The sequence below is a fragment of the Panthera onca genome, chromosome A3 (genome assembly GCF_046562875.1).
Source record: "Panthera onca isolate mPanOnc1 chromosome A3, mPanOnc1 haplotype 2, whole genome shotgun sequence".
Taxonomy (NCBI): Eukaryota; Metazoa; Chordata; class Mammalia; order Carnivora; family Felidae; genus Panthera; species Panthera onca.
This window is the reverse complement of record NC_138341.1, coordinates 63,261,094-63,282,669: the sequence shown is the minus strand read 5'-3', so window position 1 is coordinate 63,282,669 and position 21,576 is coordinate 63,261,094. Positions and strand designations below refer to the sequence as shown.

Here is a 21,576-nt window from a genome sequence, read left to right as displayed (position 1 = left end):
GATCCTTGCCTGTTGTCAGTTACCAGCCACAGATCACCAGGAGGACCTGCTATTCTTGCATTCAGTACCAGCGCTCCTCCATTCTATTTGCATCTACTTGCTTAGTACCAGGCATGGAAGCATAGAAAGGAGTAATAGAAGAATGAATAATCCTGTTTAGTTTTCATAGAGAAGAAAGTGATTTGAAGGAATGAGTACTCCAGAAGACCCCCATTTCCTTCACCTTTGTGAAAGGAATGCCCTATGTTTTAAATAATGGTTCGTGTGGTATGCAGCATATCCAAAGAGTAAATGCAGAGATGAAAGCTTCTATTTATTTTGTACAGTGAAAATAGAGATCTGGAAATCGCATCTGCTTCTCATTTAAATGTATTTTTTCCCTAATTATTTAGTTGTATAGAGGCATCAAGCCAGGTTTCAGTCAACAACAAAGGTCTTGTGTTATCTAAATAAAACCTCATTCCTGAAGCCACAGGTCATAACACTTAAAATAACTTAAAGATCTCAACATGGCTTTCAATGCAAAGTAATTATAATGCCTGGGTCATGAACAATATTATTTTTGTTTTTCTTTTTTTTTAATTTTTTAATGTTTATTTTATTTTTGAGGGAGAGAGAGAGAGAGAGAGAGAGAGAGAGAGACAAAGCATGAGTTGGGGAGGCACAGAGAGAGAGGGAGACAGAATCAGAAGCAGGCTCCAGGCTCTGAGCTGTCAGCACAGAGCCCCACACGGGGCTTGAACCCACAGACTTGTGAGATCATGACCTGAGCTGAAGTCAGATACTTTAACTGACTGAACCACCCAGGTGCCTCTGTTTTCATTTTTTAAATCAAGTCTAAAGGTATGGAGAAATAGAACTATATTTCCTGACACTTTATAACACCAGGTAATTTAACCTTGGTTATGAATCACCTTACTTTTTTTTTTCTTAAGCTTATTTATTTATTTTGGTAGAGAGAGTACAAGCAGGGGAGGGGCAGAGATAGAGAGAAGAGAGAATTCCAAGCAGGCTCAGCTGCTGTCAGCACACAGCCCAACACAGGGCTTGATTCCATGAACTGTGAGATCATGACCTGAGCCAAAGAGTCCAGTGCAAATGCCTAATCGACTGAGCCACCCAGGTGCCCCCTGACTCACTTTACCATTTGAAGAATAAACTTTGAAATCATGACTTCCATCTCTTGTTTGTAATAGAGAAGGATAAAGACCTTTTGGGGTCTTTGGGTGATTTGATAATACAGATTAGGTATTGGAAGCACATTCGAGAAGGTGGTGCCTCACATATTAACTGGTATAATTATGACTCCCTCAATTCCATGACTCACAAAATAGAAGAGTCCACAATAAAGACCTTTTTTTATATAAGCTCTATAGCTATTCAGAAACATTGTAATTTTGGAGAGAAATGAATTCAAAATTTTGAGGAAGAGGGCCCTTAGAACCAGCAAGTTCTCTGAACAGTGGGTGTGGTTGTGGAAGCCCAGGCGGTGTGGTGGATCTGTAGCCTATGGACAGATCTGTGTTGTGTAGGTAGCCCCACAGCCAAAATGAAGACAGAAGCAAAGGAGGGCCTAAATGGAGGAGAGAGCTGTCACTCATTGCTTTAAAAATGGTGTTTGCAAGGCCATGTGAAAAAATGAAGCTATCCCTGATTTCCTTAACCCCTTCCCTCCATGAGGACAAGGCTTCTAGTGCTGACTGCAGATTGTCTCTTACAAGGGATCTCCTAATTATTCCCAGTATGACTAGAGGCTGAAAAGATGTTGAATTGGGGAAAATGGTCTTTTATATTGCTATTTATTTATTTATTCATTGAAAGGAGAGCAAATGAATGGGGAAGGGGCAGAGAGAGAGAGAGGAGAAGAGAGAGAAAATGAATGGGGAAGGGGCAGAGAGAGAGAGAGAGGAGAGGAAAGAGAATCTTAACCAGGCTTTGCGCTCAGCATGGAGCCCAACGCAGGGCTAGATCTCACCACCATGAGATCACCACCTGAGCTGAAATCAAGAGTTGGACGCTTAACCGACTGCACCACCCAGGTACCCCCATATTGCCTTTTAGATAATTTACAGTATGTTCTGGAGATGTAAATTGAAAAGTTAAAAAACAAAAAACCAACACTTCTCTATTTCTCTCTGGCTTGCCCACCATACAAACCTATTTCAGTCTTATTTTACTAGCTCACCAACCTACAGCACTCATGACTTCCCTGATACATGACAATTGAATTTAGGATAAGAGTTTACATTTTTATATTTTCATATGATTTATAATCTGCCTGATTTCAAAAAGGATTTGGGGCAGCAAGAGTAAATGACCCTGGGAGTTACACTGATATTTTTACTCTTCATTTGGTCCATAGTTTAGACTGCATACATTTCCATAATTCTGAGCAAGGATCATATCTGGGTGACCTTTATCCAGGGTAAAATTCACAGAATTGCAGGAGGTGGAAAATGAGTTCTTCAGTATTTACAAAATCACCAAAGGCACATCTGAATGAGTTAAGTATTCTACCCAGTGTCTGTAATGGTTCTATTAATTATATTGTTTTGTACTTTAGACACGTTTCCTGTTGGGGGTGAAAGGAGAAGATGAAAAGATTTAAAGTATCCCTTGGATTGCTGTGTGACTTTGGGCAAAACACTGACCACTCTGAGCTCTAGATTCTACATCTGTTAAATGGGGATAATAAACTAACAGCATCTTTATGATGGGGTTGTTGTGAGGAGCAAATGAGATAATGTATACGTAAGAGCTTAGGAAACAATAAGTCACTATGTATTATGCAGTCAGTGTGGGTGAATGCTTTATTTACTTCAATCTCAGCTTCATACACTGAGAGAGACCAGGCCCTAGCTCTCGGGGATGCTCTGTGAAAAGTGCCTCATTGTGTTTAGGCTTTATTTATTGAATGCATTTGAATGAGCGATCATTCTAAGAGCAGAGAGTCATTCAATTTGATCTCACAATGGGGTGATGGGTGAGGCTGGAAACTACATTCTCAAATGCATTATCCAGAACACAGGAAACAAAACCACTTTTTAAAAGTGACTCATCTTTAATATCTCATAGCAGTTTTGAAATACTTCATTCATTCATTTTTATAGCAAACTCTTAATTGAGAATGTCATAAACCGCTTTGCAGAGAGAGGCAATCATGACCTGGGAAATTAAGTGGAGTAATTTACAAATAGGCTTTTGTTGGGCTGGAGGTTTTAGCTTATTCACAGCTTGCCTTTAGGTTATCTTAGCAACACACACTCCCCTTTCCCCACCCTGTTGGCAGTATCTATTTTGGGTGCCCAATATGCGCTGAAAATGAAACCAAACAGTTTCCTATATGTTGCTTTTTCCTGGCCTGCATTACAAAGTCCTTCTGACCCATTATTCTCAAAAACAAACACTGATCACTGTCATTGTTCTTTAAGACCCTTCATCTTTTCACCTCATCTATTGTCTATCCAACTTTCTTTCTCTGTGGGTCATATAAATAATATTGTGAATGAATGAACTCTGGGCCCATTTCCAACCAACCTTGACCTATGTCCTGGGCGAGTTCCCTCTTTTCTTATTTCTTTACAGCTGGGAGTCTCCATAATTTGGCACTTGAGAAAATATATCATTTTTTCTTACTTTAAAAAATATCTTGTTCCTCCTCCTCCCCAACCCAATTCTATGACAACTTATGTGAAAAATGCAGACTGCTAAGTCTGATACACTTGGATGAAACCCCTAGTTCTGCCATTTACGAGTTGGGTCACCTGGGATGATAATAATTACTTCATAGGGTTGTTGGAAAAGGTGAAAAAAAAAGATAACTCATATGAAGCATAAAGCACATAATATGAGTTCATTAAATCTTACTCAAAGATGAATTCACTGATTCCTCTCTAGACAAAGCTTCCTCTTTAAGGAGAGGAGGAAGAGAAAGATCTCTCTCTCTCTCTCTCTCTCTCTCTCTCTCTCTCTCTCTCTTCTTTGTAACCAAGGATGCATTGCCCCAACTTTCCCACCCACAAACTCTTAACCTTTTACTGTTGAAGATCCTGTGAACTTTCACCTAATTTCAGTCTTGCAGCTTTATCAAATGTTCATTGGTTTCAGTTCATTCTTTTTAACAAACATTGATATCTCCTGTTATGTGCCACGTATTGTGCTTAATGTGATCAAGAAAATGTTAAATACAAAATTCCTGCCTGCAGATTAGCGAAATACTTTTTAAAGCCATGGATTCATACGGTACTCCTCCCACTCTCCCTTTCCCATATACATATGCTGTCTTAAAAATTAAGCTTGGGGAAAGGGGGAAGAAAGTATCCATGAAGAGAACCCAGTGGACTACAGCTTTCTAGGTCACTTTCAACAGGCTGAACATCTACGATACAGTTTGTGCAAGGTACAAGCCATACCCTACATTTCATCCTATGGGTATTGTGCGTATTTCTGTGCTTAGTCACTATGTCTTACTTAAAAATTATTTGAGCCTTCTTGCTCTTACTTTATTAGGTATTGATTCAGCATTTTAACTCATAATTTGCAGTTTTCTGATTTTATGTATCCACATGCAATCCATTTGATCTTAAAACAATTGCTTCAAAAGCAATATTTATCTAGCTTAACAGTATTAATAGTCCTCTGCCAAAGATTCCTGACCAATTTATCTTTTTAAAAGACAGAATATTTATATAATTTTTAACTAGGTTAGAGCAGTTTATTTATTTAAATGATGGGTAAAGTAAAAAATAAAAATAAAAAAGACTGCATTGGTGATGCCAAAACTCAGTAAGTGCCCATTTTTTTCCACCTGCAGCAACAAATAGCCAACAGGTTATCATTGATTTTGGTAGATTCATAGAATTTCCAAGTTGAGAAATAATATCTAGTCACCTATTACTCAAATTGTGGTCCATAGGCCAATGACATCATCAGAACTTGGGAGCTTGTTCAGAATGCAACAAAATCAGAACATGTATTTTAACAGAATCCTCAGATGATCCGTAAACCACTCAAAGTTAAAATTGACGTTCCATTTTAAACCACCTCCTCCCTTTATTTAAGAGATGAGAAAGATCGAACTCAGAGTTAGTGCAGGCTAGGGCCTGCACTCCAAGTTCAGAGTTCTCTTTTGTACTCAGGGCTGCCTCAGTGGCTTTCTCACTGTTAACAGTAGAAGTAAGAGGCTACTGCCCAGCTGTTCACTATAGGTTTCCTTTTATCTTAGTTTCCTGGCTGATGTGTGGTGGTCTAGAAAAATAAATTTCAAGATTAGAGAATGACTTTCCCTTTCACCCTGATTTTTCTTGTGCAGGAGGCCATTTGGCTTATCATCCTATATTGCATAAGCCTCCTAAATAACAATGAACCCTTAATGAGGCCAGAACCCTTTTTATTATCATTAACGTTTGTCAGCACCTATGATAGGAATTTTACCACCTGACATTCTTTCCCCAACTCACAGGTTATGATTGTGTAGTAGATCTCCACTCATATAAGGAGGATTGAAAAGGCTGAGCCAAACCCTGTTAACAAAACAGTCCCCTGAAGGGCTATAATATTGCTCAGTGGTAATATCATCCCTATGCATTTTATCTTGTACATGAAATCTGGGCTAATTATCATTTTCTCATACAGTACATTTTAGACCATTGTGTTTTTGTGTCCCTGCCTAGTTCATTAAGCAGGGTTTTACAGCTCCTCCAGTAACAGGATTGCTATTGACACTTTCATTAGACCCATAATTCAAATGCTTGTCTGCCTTCCAAATGGAAGCCTCTCAGTCCAGAACCACAATCTGGCCACCGACCGTATGTTGGCTTTTAGAACTGTCATAAACTCATCATCACATTCAAGTTCTTGAAGGGTCAAAATCTGCTTTCTTGGTGAACTGTCTCCATCCAACAAACAGTCAACGTGTTCTCCAAGAATAGTCAGCCAAGCTTTTTCTGTCGCTCTCTGAAAACTCTTCCAGACAGTTCTTAGTATAGTGCAACTATGACACAAATAATCGTTGCCTATATTTAAATAATTCCCTGCTTCATTCATTCATTCTCTTATTTTACCAATTTAGATCAATATACCCATCATTACAGCAGATGTTGTAATCACTTAAAGATAAATAAGATGGTCTCTGCCTTGGAGTATCTTATAGTCTAATAGATGTGTGTAAGTGGAATGTGAACATTTTCACGACCAGGTTGTAAGCAATTGGAATGACTATAATTGTAGATTGCTGTGCTCTAACTAATGGCTGTTATCAACTGTTTTCTCATCAATGGTTCAAATGGAAATAGCATCAACAAGCCTAGGCTTGTCCACAGACATGATTCCGATGGGCAACAGGGACAAAGTAGGGCTGGATCAGAGATAGTCAGTGCTCTGGTGATCATGAAAAGTGGTCTTTGTTTTTTTATTAGTGTTTTGTTTTTCTCTTTGACAAGGTTCAAGAAAAGGTTCAATGCAAATATTTGATCTAACTGACAATAAAGCTTTTTAGGAGAGCCTACTAGACAAGGAAATTTTCTCTTTTAATGTTTGCAGAAGTAACTTATCTTGGCCCTTTGTGAAGAAGCAGGAAATCTGAACAGACCTATGTAGCTTCAGTGTGCAGTTGAGGTTTTCAACATTTACAAATTGCTTTTAGCTATTTATTTGAACATATAATTGTAGACCATATATTTCAAGGTACAGTTAATTGTGTTTGATTTAAAAGGCTGCTGTATGGATACTTTGCTTTTGTTTTATGACCAATCAAATCACAAAACAAAAAACAAACAAAAAAAACTTATCTGTGGGTAGTTTTTACCTCCATTGTATCTTTGCCTTTGAAAGAGAGGAAGAAATGGAAAATACGAGAGTATGGTCTTGTACCGTATCTTCGCATGCTTTTTTTTTAGTTCTTAGCCTTAACTAAGTATACACATTCAATTACCTCCTCTGACCAAACCCATGTCTGGACTCCAGAAAAAGAAGGGCTCCCTGCTGGAATGGACTCACACCACTAAGCAGAAGAAGGATGTAAATCTGGTGTCTGTTGCCGATCAGGATAATGTGGCTCCATTTTGCAGTAATACTGCTGTGGTGTTGGAAAATGACTTCAGCATTTTTCCCAGTGCATTTCATTCCACTGCATGTGCCTTCAGAAACATGCCCGATCGCGTGATGGAGGTCAACAACAATGTAGGGTTTAGAAATTGTTGCTTAGAAATCACACTCACTTAAATACCTGAATCTGTCCATCAGCCATGCCATAGCTTATTCCAAGCTTGTGCAGAAGAGTGATTTGCAATCTCCTTGCTTTTCATTTCAAGTAGCATCACTCACTTTAAGTCAGATATTCAGGCCTCTTCAGAAGCCTCCAGGGTGAAGGACAAGTAAGAAGAAGCTTATCAAATCTTTCACAACTGGGGCCAACTGTATCTATTGCATCAAATTTGTTACCTCTTTCTCTGATATTTTATTTTAAAATCACACATTCTTCCTTTCATGTGACAAATAATGAGGATTTTGCCACATAATTTCACAATCCCGATGGTTCTTTTTTGGTTCTACACATTTAATTGGTCACTCCCCAGGTTAAAAGCTGGGCCAAAATGACTGGGGTTAAGGGAGAGGATCTAATATTTGTTTTTGTAAGTTCTTCCCTTTGCATTATCTTCCCTCATCTTTTATCTTTTATAAGCTCAGGTTGCATAACTAAATTCTGGGTTTTTTTTTTTCTTTTTCACTCACAAGGATTTACCAATTTGGGCTTCTTCCAGCGCTAAAAACCGATTACAAATATGAAACAGATTTTACTACTGGACTTGAATACCATATTAAAAACAAGAAGATCATCAAAATAATTGAAAAAGATCCTCACCAAAGAATAGATGCATTGTGAATGGCAAGATATCAAGGAGGTAAGAGGTAAATTTCTTAATAAAAACATGTTTGTCATGTGGTCAGGTGTATACCAATTATGACTCTAGGCTAAAGGTAGCATTCTTTCTCAGTTAAGGGTCAGAGAGGGGAGGATCATTTCTAATCAAAAAAACATACTGGATAATCCAGTTTCCTTTTTTTCTGGGTCTGTCCATCTAACTATTAATTATAGAAATATTGCACAATGTTAGATTCTTTCTAAGGACATCATTTTAGAGGAGCGGTATGCTTAGTACAGGAAACATCCTCCGCAAAAAAACACTCTCAGAGACATTTACCAATTTCTTGTGCTTCATCTTGAAAGCACATCTTGAAAACCCATCTCCAGGATGACAAGGTAGCAAATCAGAGGCATAGGGCAATAAAGCTCTTAAACCTTGTTTATCTTGATGTTGGAAGAAAGGACATTCAATCCCCCAAAACCAAAGGGCAGGAGATGGGTGGGAGGGTACCTGAGGTGGGCATGTGAAAGATTCTACCGAACAAGAATGTAACATGAGGATTTGAGGAGGTGGTGGAAATGATTTTTGAAAGGAATAATGGAGATTGAACAGTGAGTATGTGAGCTCCCAGAGTGTGCTATCACTATCAAATTGATAGGCTCAGGGTATTAGAAAATGAGAGAGCGTATGAAATGTTAATAGTAATTGCTGTGCACTGCATTCTTGGATCTCCATTCTCCTCAATGAATGAGTAAAGGGTGGTATCCCCCAATTTTAAATAAAATGTCACTTTGGGTCTGAACACATGGCTGCAGGCTTTATTTCACTCAGAAAGCAAATATTCAACTGGGCACCTTGGCAATGAGATTTCTTTTAAAATAAATACTAGTGTCTTCTCAGTGCCCAAGCCTCAGCCTAAGTACCAGGTTTCCAGTTTTCTTCATGCGGCCAAGTTTGTAAAGAGCAAATGTTAGAAGAAAGTGTCAGCTTTAGCACTGGTGGAACTAGTTCAGTAACTAGGTGACTGAACCCAAGTCAGTCATCCGAGGTAATGCTGTGCACTAGTTGTGAACAGGACAGGACTTTGGAGTCATACAGATTTTGCACAAGTTACTTGATATTCATTAGGCATTGTTTCCCATATCTATAAATCTATAATGCTGGGCATTAAAAGAATCTCCCTCATCAGGCTTTTTAATGGCATAATGTATGTGAAGCTTCACAGTGAGGAGTTCAGTAACTACCAGCCAGTTATAGTTGTTACTGCTCTCAGGGTGGTGTCCTCAGTTTCCTCATCTTCAACATGGAAAGATCAGATAAAAAATTTTTCTCTATGCTCCTTTCTAGTTCTAAAAATCATTTCTGTAATTCCTCGGTGAGGCGCACCAACCATAAGAAACAGGTAATGTCAATGAGACAGCTCTTTTGCCTTGAATCTCTTAGAAATATTTGACTTCTTTTAAAGTGCCCCATCCTTGGAGGCACCTGGGTGGCTCAGTCGGTTGAGCATCCGACTTCAGCTCAGGTCATGAGCTGGCAGTTCTGAGTTCAAGCCCCACATCGGGCTCGCTGTTGTTAGCACGGAGCCTGCTTTGGATCTTCTGTCCCTGGTTCTCTGCCCCTCCCCCACTTGCCGTCTCTCAAAAATAAACATTAAAAAAAATAAATATCTTAAAAAAATAAAACGCCCTATCCTTGAGAGGGCCCAAAATTTCATTTAACATGTGCTTTACCAACGTGTACACTTGTATACCTGTGCTGCTTGTACACTTTCTGAATAGGAAGAAAAGAGATGTAGTTCTTCTCTTTCCATCTATAAACTAAACTATACCTGAAGCATTTGTGATTTACCCTATATGCATGGAGAAGTTGTTCTGCTTTTCCCTAGGAACATAGGTAGCCACCAAAATGTATTTTCCTTTTCCTTTTTTTTTTTTTTACCCTCCTCCTCTTCTTCCTTTTTAAAAAGATACTAAAACCCTACTTCTTCTGCAATATGAAATAGTCTCAGAGACTTTTGAGCTATTTTTTTTTCTTTTTACTTGATTTTTTGTTGTTAGAATCTGGCCCACAGAAATGTAATACTGATAGACTTGTTGACTGGCCCTAGAATATATCACAGTCCCCAAATACATGAAATTAAAAAAAAAAAAAAAAGAAAAAAGAAATCAACATTGTTCTGAAAGGAAGGTAGTTAAAATTCAGAAAGAGAGATTCTTTAATTAACTTAATAAAATTACTAATGGAAGCATTTTAACTGCTAAATTTAATTTACTTGTCAAGATATCAGGCTACAAAGAGGAGGGAAGAGTAGGAACTCTGCTTTCCATTATGATGTACTCTATTATAGAATAAATTTGCTTAAAATGAAATATATCACCAAAAGCCATCAATGACATCTTAATTTGGAACAGCCAGTTGAAAAGTAATTAGACTATGAAGCAATCAGTTCTAGTAAATCAGTGTTTCCCTTTACATAAACATACTTTTTTTTCTTTTCTTTCTTTTTTTTTTTAATTCTATTTATATACAGGAAAGACTTTCAGGTAGTAGGCAGGCAAAGATGCTGATTCTTTTGGCTGTCGGTGTTTTTACTTTACATTACCAAGCTGTCAAAACAAAATGTTTTATGATGGGTTTAAAAAATGTATAAGCATCTGATTTGATTTAATGTTTATATTTATATGTTGAACTGAGGAGAGTTTGCTTATCATAGGGGTTTAAAAGATTTACATTTGTCTGCTTCTTACTTCCAAAATGCTTTCCAGATCCACAGGCAGCCCTGACACCTTACTTCAATGAATGAGGCTCAGTCAAAAACCAGAGAGGAGCCTTGCCTCTCCCTGCAGGGTCCCTCCTAAGTTATATAAACAAGGGTGGAAAATGTGGTTGCTAATGATACATGGATGGGGAGGGAGGTGGGAGTGGTTAAAATTATCCTTGTGTTCTGTGTCTGACAGTTCACCATTAGTAATTTCTCAAAATGTAACTGGCCTTCCTAGCAGTGTGTTTGTTTATTATTATGAAAAGCTAATAAGGGGGATGGGTGAAACAGAAAATAGTCTAGATTTCATCTGATTTTGAAAAGTTAACCTGATTTAGCTGAGGTATCAAGAATCCCAGTATCCAACTCATTTCTATTAGGAAGATCTTTTGTATCTCTGTCTTTTCTGATCACCTTGGTAAACCTCTGAAGAAGACATTTTCAACTTCAATTTACAGACATAGAAATGGAGGCCCAGAGAGGTTAAGTGACTCGTGGAGATCGCAGAGGTAGTTAATGGAAGAGTGGGGGCTACAACAAGGCTTCTAGGCTCCTGATACTCTTTCCACAACATCTGCTTCTGATGATGGAATCCCATCTGTTATATATGGAGGGGAAGAGGTGTGAGAAAAAAATAACTAGATGAGATATCAATCACTCGGCAAAATATTTATGAAGGACTTCATTCAGATATTAGGGGAGTCACCATTGTCACCAGCCCTGAAACATCAGAGGCAATGATGAATTATGCCAAAGAGAGCATTAGCTCAGAAGATAGAGAGTACCTTGCAATGTCATGCTTGTGTTAGTGTGTATTACTCTCTAGTGGGAGAGAATGGCATGAGAGAGGAAAATAAAGGACAGTTTTTAGTGAGGAAAATAAGCTACACCTTGTTATGAAAGGAGAAATGTGGGGAAGCCTGTGAAACACAGTTCCAGGATGTGCCAGCATGCAAATCACTTAGCAGTATGCAAATGACCTCACCCTTATAGAGTAAATCATTTCCATTCTCTCCACTGCCTCTTTAGAAATGTGATCATTGATAACAGCACTACAAGGTACTATTCCTAGTTGAAAAACACATTGGGAGGAAATCTAGTATGTATGATACAATGAGATTATTAGCATTCATAATTGTAGATAGGTGTGAAGTAGCCTAAGACAATGTAGTCTAAGCGCAAAACAGATCTCTGCTGCCTGTAGCAGTGAGAGAACTGAACAGAGCACAGGGCTGCAGGCACCCTGCTTCCAGAATTCTAGTTAAAATACAGTTTGTCATCACCAGTGGCTGCTCAAGATTCGTATATAACAGGACAATTGCCCTGGGAGTGGCAAAGGCAAGAACTATATGAAAATAGACAGAACAACTTAAAGTTAGCAAAGAAGGATAAGGAGAGCAAAAGTGGGAAACGAGATATTGCTAGTAAGAGACGTTGGATGGAGTAAGGAGGTCTTTTATAAATGTATCAAGGAAAAAAAGTGATCCTCAAGAGAAAAAAGACCAGTGAATAAATGAGAAGAGGAGGGTGTGAAATTAATGATGGCTGAGATATTGACCTCCTGCTTTAAGTCAGTTTTTAAGAGAAAAATGAGAAGAAAATTTGGACAGCTGGAAGGCAATAATGACTTTTAAAAATAGGTATCGACAAAGAGGATGAGGGGAAATTTAGAAAAAAATTAAACATTGTGGCATATACAGATTGTAAGCTTCAGATAATATGCTTCCCAGGGAATTAGATTTCCTGCCTACTAACTAGGCACAGATATGGAAGAAGAACAATACAACTAAAAAAATGTCAGAAATTCCTCAAAACAAATGTGTTTCATATAACAATAGAATAATGATGGGGCTGGCTGGCGGAGCAAACACAGGATAGGCCCTCTTAGTGTTGTGTAAATTTTGGATGTACTTGGTTATGCCTATGTGGCAAATGCAATTTTTAAAAATTTAGGGAAAATTTTCTCTTTTATTTAGCAAGTAAGGAAGTAACCTCAATAACCCATGTTAGCTACTGTGTATTATGTACAAGAGATACTGTCATTGTCCCACAGGAGAAAATTGGAAAATGATGCAGTTCCTAAAACATTACTGAAAATGTTGATTAAATATGTACACAAAATTGGAAAATTCAGAGTACAATGAAAAAAAAGGATCTGAAAGAAAGTTTCAGATCCTAATAAAAATTTTAAGGCTAAATCCTTAATATCCAACTAATTCTTGGGAAGCTACTAGATACTTGGGAATAATCATTTAGGGAAGTTTTTGTTGATATTAGGTAATGCATTTTTGTAAGATAAAGATACAACTGCTAGTATTGGAGTTTTAAAGAGAGTAATTTATTGGAAGTGCATTCATTTTTATAAGTTTTTATTTATTTTTATTTTTTAATATTTGTTTTGAGAAGGAGAGAAAGCATGCAAGCAAGGGAGGGACAGAGAGAGAGAGAGAGAAAGACTCTGAAGCAGGCTCTGTGCTGTCAGCACAGAACCCTACACGAGGCTCCACCCCAGGAACCGTGAGATCATGACCTGAGCCAAAATGAGTGAGCCACCCAAGCACCCCTTTAAAGGTTTATTTTTAAGCGATCTCTATACCCAACATGGGGCTTGAACTCACAATCCCGAAATCAGGAGTTGCATGTTCTACTCGCTGAGCCAACCAGGCACCCCATGGATGTGCATTCTTTTTTTTTTTTAATTTTTTTTTAACGTTTATTTATTTTTGAGACAGAGAGAGACACAGCATAAACGGGGGAGGGGCAGAGAGAGAGGGAGACACAGAATCGGAAGCAAGCTCCAGGCTCTGAGCTGTCAGCACAGAGCCCGACGCGGGGCTCGAACTCGCGGACCGCAAGATCATGACCTGAGCTGAAGTCGGACGCTTAACCGACTGAGCCACCCAAGAGCCCGGATGTGCATTCTTAAGGGAAGATTGTGTCTTGGAATATTTGCCCCTAAACAGTTTCCTTGGCAGTCCTACATATGGGCTTAGTTGACAGACCGTAGTCATTGGCTTCTTGGTTTCTCTCATTTTCAATGTCCTTTTTTCTCTTTCCCTCTTGCTCTTCAATAACTAGAATCTGAGATTTGTGGTATACCATGCCACTGATGCACTATATCCATACTCTACAAGAACTCTGCAGCACCTACCTTCAAGCTGTTTACAGTCATAAGTCAAATGTAGTTTACTGTCAAGTCAGTACCACAGTGAGGAAGTGTAGAGGAGTTTGAAATCATATGCAAAGGGATGTGGCAGAGAAAAGGCTTGACTTCCTCCCTGAAGTTTACATGGAATTTAGACACATTGGCACCAAGTGGGGAGAGAGAACATTCCAGAGTCTGCAGCAGTTAGAGCAAAGGTCTAGACTGAAGTGCATCTGCACAAGGGGGTGGGAAATAGATCTTTTCTGGTGGAGCAGATTCTTAAAAGGCAGCAGATGCAGCTGTGATGTGGTAGGACTGTTTGTAATCTGAAGACCTGGACACAAATCACTGCTCTTTTGGAAAAGTCATTTTATCTCTCTAAATCTCATAGTCTCAATTTGTAAAATAAGAGCCATATTCTCCCACAAGGCTACCCTGCTGGGTGCCAGCCAATAGTAGAGTCATGGGTTTAAAGCAGCTATATGATCAGCTTCTTGCTTTTTACCCAATGTTCTGCTTTGCTTATGCTGGCATTCTGTTCCTCAACAGTTACTTTGTGCCTAAAAGGCATTTGACTCCTGGTGTATTACAGTTAAGCCATTTACTTTTGCTAATTTATGGTTTCATATTCCTTCCAAGATTTTTAAGCAGTTTCAATGTTTTCTATTAATTTTTGATATTTTATTATAATCATTCCCAAGTGGGATGGGAGGGAGATAACCCACTTCCCCATTGGATTATGACTGTGAAGTTAAGGCAGAGAACTTATGCTGAAAAAAGAGGAGATTCCACTCCATCTATAGAATGTTGGAGACTCTGGGGGTGCCTGGGTGGCGCAGTCTGTTGAACGTCTGACTTCAGCTCAGGTCATGATCTTGCAGTTTGTGAGTTCAAGCCCCACGTCAGGCCCTGTGCTGACAGCTCGGTGCCTGGAGCCTGCTTCGGATTATGTGTCTCCTTCTTTCTCTGCCCTTCCCTCACTCACACTCTGTCTCTCATTTGAATATAAATAAACATTTTAAAAAATTTAGAAAAAAAGAATGTTGGAGACTGATGACTAGAATAGTGGCAGATTGTGAGTGCAAAATGGGTGTACATAGCTGATTATTTTACATAAATCAGACCCTAAATCCAATAAAGAACCCAGTCCTCATCATTGAAAGTGGTTTCTGAGTACTACTGAAGAAGGGAAAGAGGGGTGGAGAAAGGAAAAGGAAGAAAGATAGAAAGTAAAAGAAAAGAGGGAAAATAAAGAAAAACACATAGGGAATAACATTTTTTAAGAATTCATTTTGAAGCTATGTTGTATCACTTGGATATAATTACCCACAGATGAAAAAGATCTTTATTTCACTTTTCATGTTTTTCTGTTCCTCTTCTCTAAATTCCTCTATTTACAACAACCTCACCCTTCTCTATTGCAAAAAAAAGTGAAAAGTGTTGGTCCATTTTTTGTTGTTGTTTTCATAGGTAGTTTTAGTAAAATCATTATACATAGAAAATTCTTTTTTAAATCCTTGGTTTCTTAATTTCTGCACTCTAGAACTTAGTCCCAAACTCTCAGGAAATCAAAGTAGTTTAATAAGTCAATGTACATATACACAGAACTGAAAATGCCTGACTAAAATCCTAGGTACTAATAAGTAACAGATAATGGTAAAAAAGATATTCCTCTTAGTTGGAATAAATGCTATTAGTTATAGTTATTTTCTCATGTGGCTACCATACAGTGTTTTAAAAGGTTACTTCCATATTTCAGACAATTGGACCTAACTTATGGCTCAGAAGACATTAAAAATAAAATTGTGTATGATTCAGTAAACAATAAATATGAGGAATGCTACAAACTGAAACTTGTAAGAGTCAGCCAAAGCTATACTCAGAGGTGAAGTAATAGCATTAAATATTTCATTTCCTTGGGGAAATATAGGATAATTACGAATGAATTAAAGAAGACCTCTGGAAATTAAATATAAAGCTATGAGGAAATAAGTAACGAAGATAATAGTAAAAGAATCTACTAAAAATAGTAGAAGTGATTAATCATCTCTAGGTATTAGCAAAACTATTAGCAAAACTATTTAGCAAAACTATTTTATTTATATAACAATGCAATGTTTATACTTATCATAAAAGTTAAAATATATTATATATTTATAATGTAATAATATATTACTTATTAATTTATTTTGTAAATAATTTTATTAATTGACAAAACCTTGTCAGTTTTAATAAAGGGGGGAGCCACAAATGAAATTAGAAATGGGAGCATGGATTTTTAAAATAGATTCAGGGACAATAAAAATCGTAAGAGAGTTGTGCAAAGTTATGTTCCAGTGAGTTTGAAAATCTCAATGAAACGAAACTATTTTGGAAAAATATAAATTACCAAAAATGTTTAAGAATAATTGAAAAGAAAGAATTAAAGCAGTGGCCAAAAATGAAACTAAATAACTAACCAGCTAAATACAATTTTAAACAGTTAGTGTATTAAAAGTGATTAGTGTATTTAAAGTATTAGTACTAAAACAAATCCTGGGAACTTCAAAGCCCAATTAATTTTAAATTAATACTAAATGTAGAAAAATATTAAAAACTACCTAATTTTATGATACTAGTGTTACTCTGATACCAAAATAGAGAAAGGTAGTAATATAATACAATAAAAAAATTTATAGACCTCTCCCACTTGTAAATATAGGTACAAAAAATGAAACAAAGTGATTCAACAGTTTGTAATATGAATGGTCTTCTCATCATGGTGTGGTGGGTAGGCTCAGTGTTCATTTCAGAAGGAGGTGAGGCGGTCATTGCATTTTTTATTTTTTATCAGAAGAGGACTCAGTCTTGGAAAAGTGGCAGGCAGTTGGAGTAGCCTCATCAACGCTGTGACCAAGTTGAAGATCACAGAAACAATTAGAATGTGTCTTCAGGAAATGATTTGATTCTGCATATATTTGCTTCAATACAGGGACTGGGGTTAAAGTCATGAAGCAGTCAAACTTTATTTTTTGTTGCTTCTACTATTTTTAAAGTCAATGTTTACTTCACAGAACAATTATAAATCAGTGTTCTGTATTAAATCTCCAATATAAACAGTCCATGTGGTAGGCACTGCATGCAGTTCAAAGAGGTCAAAGTAATTGTTAGTTGTCATAAACCTCATGCAAGGTGGGCACCTCCATTGTACTTGTTAGTGATCTGTTTCCTTCTCTTTCCACTGCGTAATACCCATTTCAAAGATCTATTTCCCTCTCCTCCTCCCCTTCTCCTTTCACTCATCTCTACTTCCCTCTCCTTTTCCTTCTCCCTCTCTCTGTCCCTCTCTGTCTCCCTCTCTCTCTCTCCTTTCCTTCCCCACCCCCATGTCTCTGATTCTTTGTATTTTGGGGGGAATTTGGCAAGCAGAGCCTTTGTCAAGAGAAACCTGAATGGCACCCTCTTGCAGAGGAAAAAGCTGCCTTTAAGTGCCATTCTTAATTTATGGGTAAGAGCTGCTACTGTACCTGTGTGAGGTTCCCATGAGAATTTCACTAAATGTGTCTCTGCCAATACCAATGACCGAAAGAGACCTTCCATTAACTTCTGAATTAGCCAAATGGGACAGAGCTTAATCTAATATGTGTTATTTCATTTTCTAGGTTACTTGTTTTAAAGGAAATAAAGTATACTCATAGGCTGTCTAAAACTGTCCTGGGAGATGTGCATGGAAGGACTCCATCTAAACAGTATTGGCTTCTGTGAAAGCTGGGTGCATGCCTGAGGGCCCAATTTAGCTTGCTGGATGCCTTTCTCACAGTAGGCAAAGCAAACCCCTAATTCCAAAGAGCTCTGAGAGAAATTACACATTCGTGAAAATGATGAGCGCTTGTGCTGAAGTTTTAAGATGCTGTAATAAAGGAGCTTTTTCCTGTCTTGATACCTCCACCAATGCCTATCTGACTTCTGCGTGGAAGTGGCCTTCCTCACAGTAACTGTGATCTCTCCTCTTTGGCCTGGTATGACAGTGCTATGAGCAGTCTAGCCGTCATCAGAAGCAGATTGGAAACTGCTTCTGAAACCTCAGAATTCAGACTGGCTTCTGAGGAGGCGGAGTGGTATAGTGGAAAGAGAACCAAACTCACTGCCTGTAGACTGAATTTCTTTCTCAGCTGAGCCCATAACAGCTGAGTGACCTTGAACATAAGTCCCCCTGGGCCTCAGTATCTTTATCTATCAGATAGGGTTAATAATATTTGCTCTGCCCATTTTCCATGATTATTATATTGATCAAATGAGATAATGAATATAAAAGTGTTTGCAAACTACAAAGCTCCTATAGAAATTTAAATTATTTTTAGTGTGATATGGCATATGGAATGGTCCAACAGGTTTCTGAGATCTTGTAGGTATCTTGGCAATGTCTTCTTGACTGTCTAGGATTTTCATGAAAGCAAAATTTGCTAAACAGAGCTAGATGCATGCAGCTCTCTCTCTTTTTATAGCCCTCCTTCCCAACTGCCAACCCTATTCATGGGACTTAGGAATGTGCCAAGGTTAGAAGACTCAGACATGGGGTGTGAGCCATAACTTCTAAATCAGTTCTGGAAGGATGCCAGACCATCAGTTTAGAAAAGTGATTTGAGTGTCTTCCTGAGGACAAAGAATTACTTAGAGAGTGTATCTTTCAAGAACATGTTATTGAAACTTGGAAAAAAAGAGTTTTAAAACATGAGAACACTAGTATTAAAGGCACTCTAAACCAATTACAGCATATTTACTTGGATTTCAATGGGCGGGATACCCTTTTCATTATTTGCAAGCTTCAAGAACATTAGAAACACTTCACTGAAGACAATGTAATATCCAAATCTGAAGTAGGCTGTTGTTTGTCCATTTAATCCACTTTCTTGCTTTTACCTTCTTCATGAAGGCAGAAGAGCACTTATATGTTTTTGGAATGCACAATGTACCCTGAGTAGGCAGTGTACTTTTGGATAGTTAGCACCCTTTGTCCCCTGAAAAAAAAAAACAAAAAAAACAAAAAAAAACAAACGTATTATATCCTCCTTACCCTACCCTGTAGTTGCTGTGTTGGAATAGGAGCCATGAAAGGGACAGGTTTAGACCCCTGAGCCCTTAGCGCAGAAAGGCCTTGTCATTTCCAAGCGCTTAAAGATCATTCTGCATGCTTCAGGGAGTTTCCTTGGGGCCATGGATGATAGATGGGGATAAAAGGCATAGAAGCCTGAGGGAGACTTATGTTCAGAGGTGCCCAGTATTTTAAAGATTTGTTATCCACAAGGCATTGACTACCTTCAGGTAATGTGAGGGCCTTCCACATTTTAGTACCCTTTAGCCAGATGATGGTCATTGAACGGAGAAAGAATATCTACATTTTTTTCCTGATTGCTTCTCTGTATGGGTTTGAAGTGAGTTTGGGGACCCTAAAGTGCACTGGTGAATCGCTGCATATCATCAACTGTGGCCCTTTTCTTCATGCCAACTGAAAAGGCCCAGTCTATACAGGCTTTTCTTTGGATCTTGTTTTTCTCTCACTTCTCTGGGGTAGAGGACTCTCCCACTTAGAAGGGCCTTGACAATCTGTCCTGCCAAACAGTGGCTTGTGGTGCCTGCCTATTTTATGCCAACTTCCCAAGCCTTACATGCTTCAGTGGTACCCAGGTCCTGCTTCAGTTTGGATGGACCCATCCTAAGCATCAGCACTTGACTCCGAGTCTTTTGACAGTAGGACTTCTGGGTCCCACCTGCTGGAGTAGCTCCCAAGAGACCACAGCCAGAGTGAGGGGGCCTCTGCCAAGGTTTCTGAGGCTTCCTTCCCTCTTGGCTCTCTTCTTCTCACTGACCACCTGGTCAGCATTTGATTCCTCCCTCTGTTGTCACTATCTCTGTGACTTTAAGCCAATTACGTCATGCCCCTCCAGAGAGATAACTCCCCATCTTCTTAGGCAGGGAAGGATAACTGCCATCACACTCAGATTCCCTAATTAAGTCATTATAATAATGACTTAAGCACACGGTAAGGTCAAAAGTCCAAGTTGGTTCGTAGTCAATAGCAGGATGTTGTTTCACAAAATCATTCAAAGACCTCAGCTAATGGTAACTCTGCTCTTGGCAACATGTAGTTTCCAAGGCCACAAAGTCATAAGGGTTCTAGTCTAGAAAAGAAGAAAAGGCACATGGGGAGCCCGTACCCTCTTAAAGGTGGTGGTCCAGAGTGGCACACATCACTTCTCAGCCTAGAGCATTGACAGATACTACCCATAAAGCCATGTGAGGGGCAGGGTGGCTGAGAAAGCCATATCTCAGTATGAGCTCTGAAGTGTGGAAGGAGAACAGGAAGGAGGACATTTTGGTGCACAGCTCCCTCTGCAACACACAGCATGTCTGGCTAGGTTTCCTAGGTTACTATTATATGTAGTTGTAGCGAGCATGGGCTACTTTTCAATTTTCTTCTGCCACTTACTAGTTTCATGATGATGAATAAGTAACTAAACAGCCTGCGCTTCAATTTACTCATCTTTAAATGGAGAGAACTTAATACTTACCTGGTAGGATTATTGTGAGGACTGAATGAGTTAATTCTCACAGGGCTTAGGAGAGAACAAGGTGCCTATAATCACTCAATACATGTTAGTCCTTCAGTCAACCTTCTGTGAGTTCCTGTTAAGATTCAAGATTGAGGCTTATGGTAGAATGGGGCATTTATACTCTTTGTGATGACTTGTGAAACAGGGTGTTTCTGTACTTCATAATGGCTTAGTAATAGCAATGCCCTTTCCCTAAGGTCATAAAAAATCTAAAATTCTAAATGCAGATTCCAAGTAAGAGACAGAGAGAGGGAGGCAAGAAAAGAAGGGTAGAAGGAGCAAGACAGACAGACTCCCCATTGGCCTGACTGAGCCATACTTGAAACTTCCCTGCAATGGGAACTTTCTACCCAGGCTTCATTTGTTCCCCTTCATAAGGTCAGACCTGCACTCAGGTCTGAAGGCTCTCCCTGCCTTCTCCAACTCCCTCTCCTTCTGCCTCTGTAGGCATCTCCTCTACTAAACTTCTCCCACATTTAATCCCATTTTTGCATCTGCTTCTCAGAAAAGCCAAATAACACACTGAGTATTTCACATATATGTACTCAACATAAAAAGAAGCTCTCCCCAGTTATCCTTATGCAAACCCCAAGAAACTCTCTCTCCAGTTTTGTGTAACATTACTCAGTAGAACATTTCATTTATGCCAACATTTCATTTATGTAGGCAGTGGCTAGTTTCCTATAACAGGGCTACCTTCTTCAGGGTACAGCCTGGGGAACATGTACAAAGAAGACGAAAAAGCCTGTCCTACTGCTGGACGTAATGCTTTTGGACCTTAAAGCATGCTGGCTTGGGACAGACAGTGCCTGCCACAGGGCCACAGAGGGATTGCATGGTGGCGAGGTGCACCTGCCGGCTCCTCTGTGGCAGCGTGTTTTGAGCAACGGTGAGTGAGCATCTGCCTGGCACTGTGACAGGTGCTAGGACTACATAGACAAAGGCCCACTCCCTGCCCTCACAGGGCTCACAGGCTGGCTGTGGGTAGACAGTTCAACAGGTAGTTGCAATTTCTCTTGTTGGGTGCTAGGTGAGAATAAATTCTGGGTGCTGAAGAACTATAGGAGAGGGCCATTTACGAAGGAGGGAGTCAGGGTGGGTGTCCTTGGGCAGGTGAAAGCTGGGCTGTGGGCTCCTCGGTTTTGACTAGAGGCTGAAGGGAGATGAAAAGCAGATGGTGTCCAGACTGGAGGGCATGACAGAGTGGGGAAC

General features: G+C 39.0%; 1 long non-coding RNA gene across 1 annotated transcript in view; it reads left to right on the top strand.

Moving 5' to 3' along the window:
* Positions 1 to 7,627: 7,627 nt before the first annotated feature.
* Positions 7,628 to 21,576, top strand: part of LOC132687813 (uncharacterized) — a 101,181-nt gene continuing 87,232 nt past the window's right edge. Inside the window, exon 1 of the long non-coding RNA XR_009614273.3 lies at positions 7,628 to 7,901. This is a non-coding gene — a long non-coding RNA (uncharacterized LOC132687813). The remainder of the gene's footprint in view (positions 7,902 to 21,576) is intronic.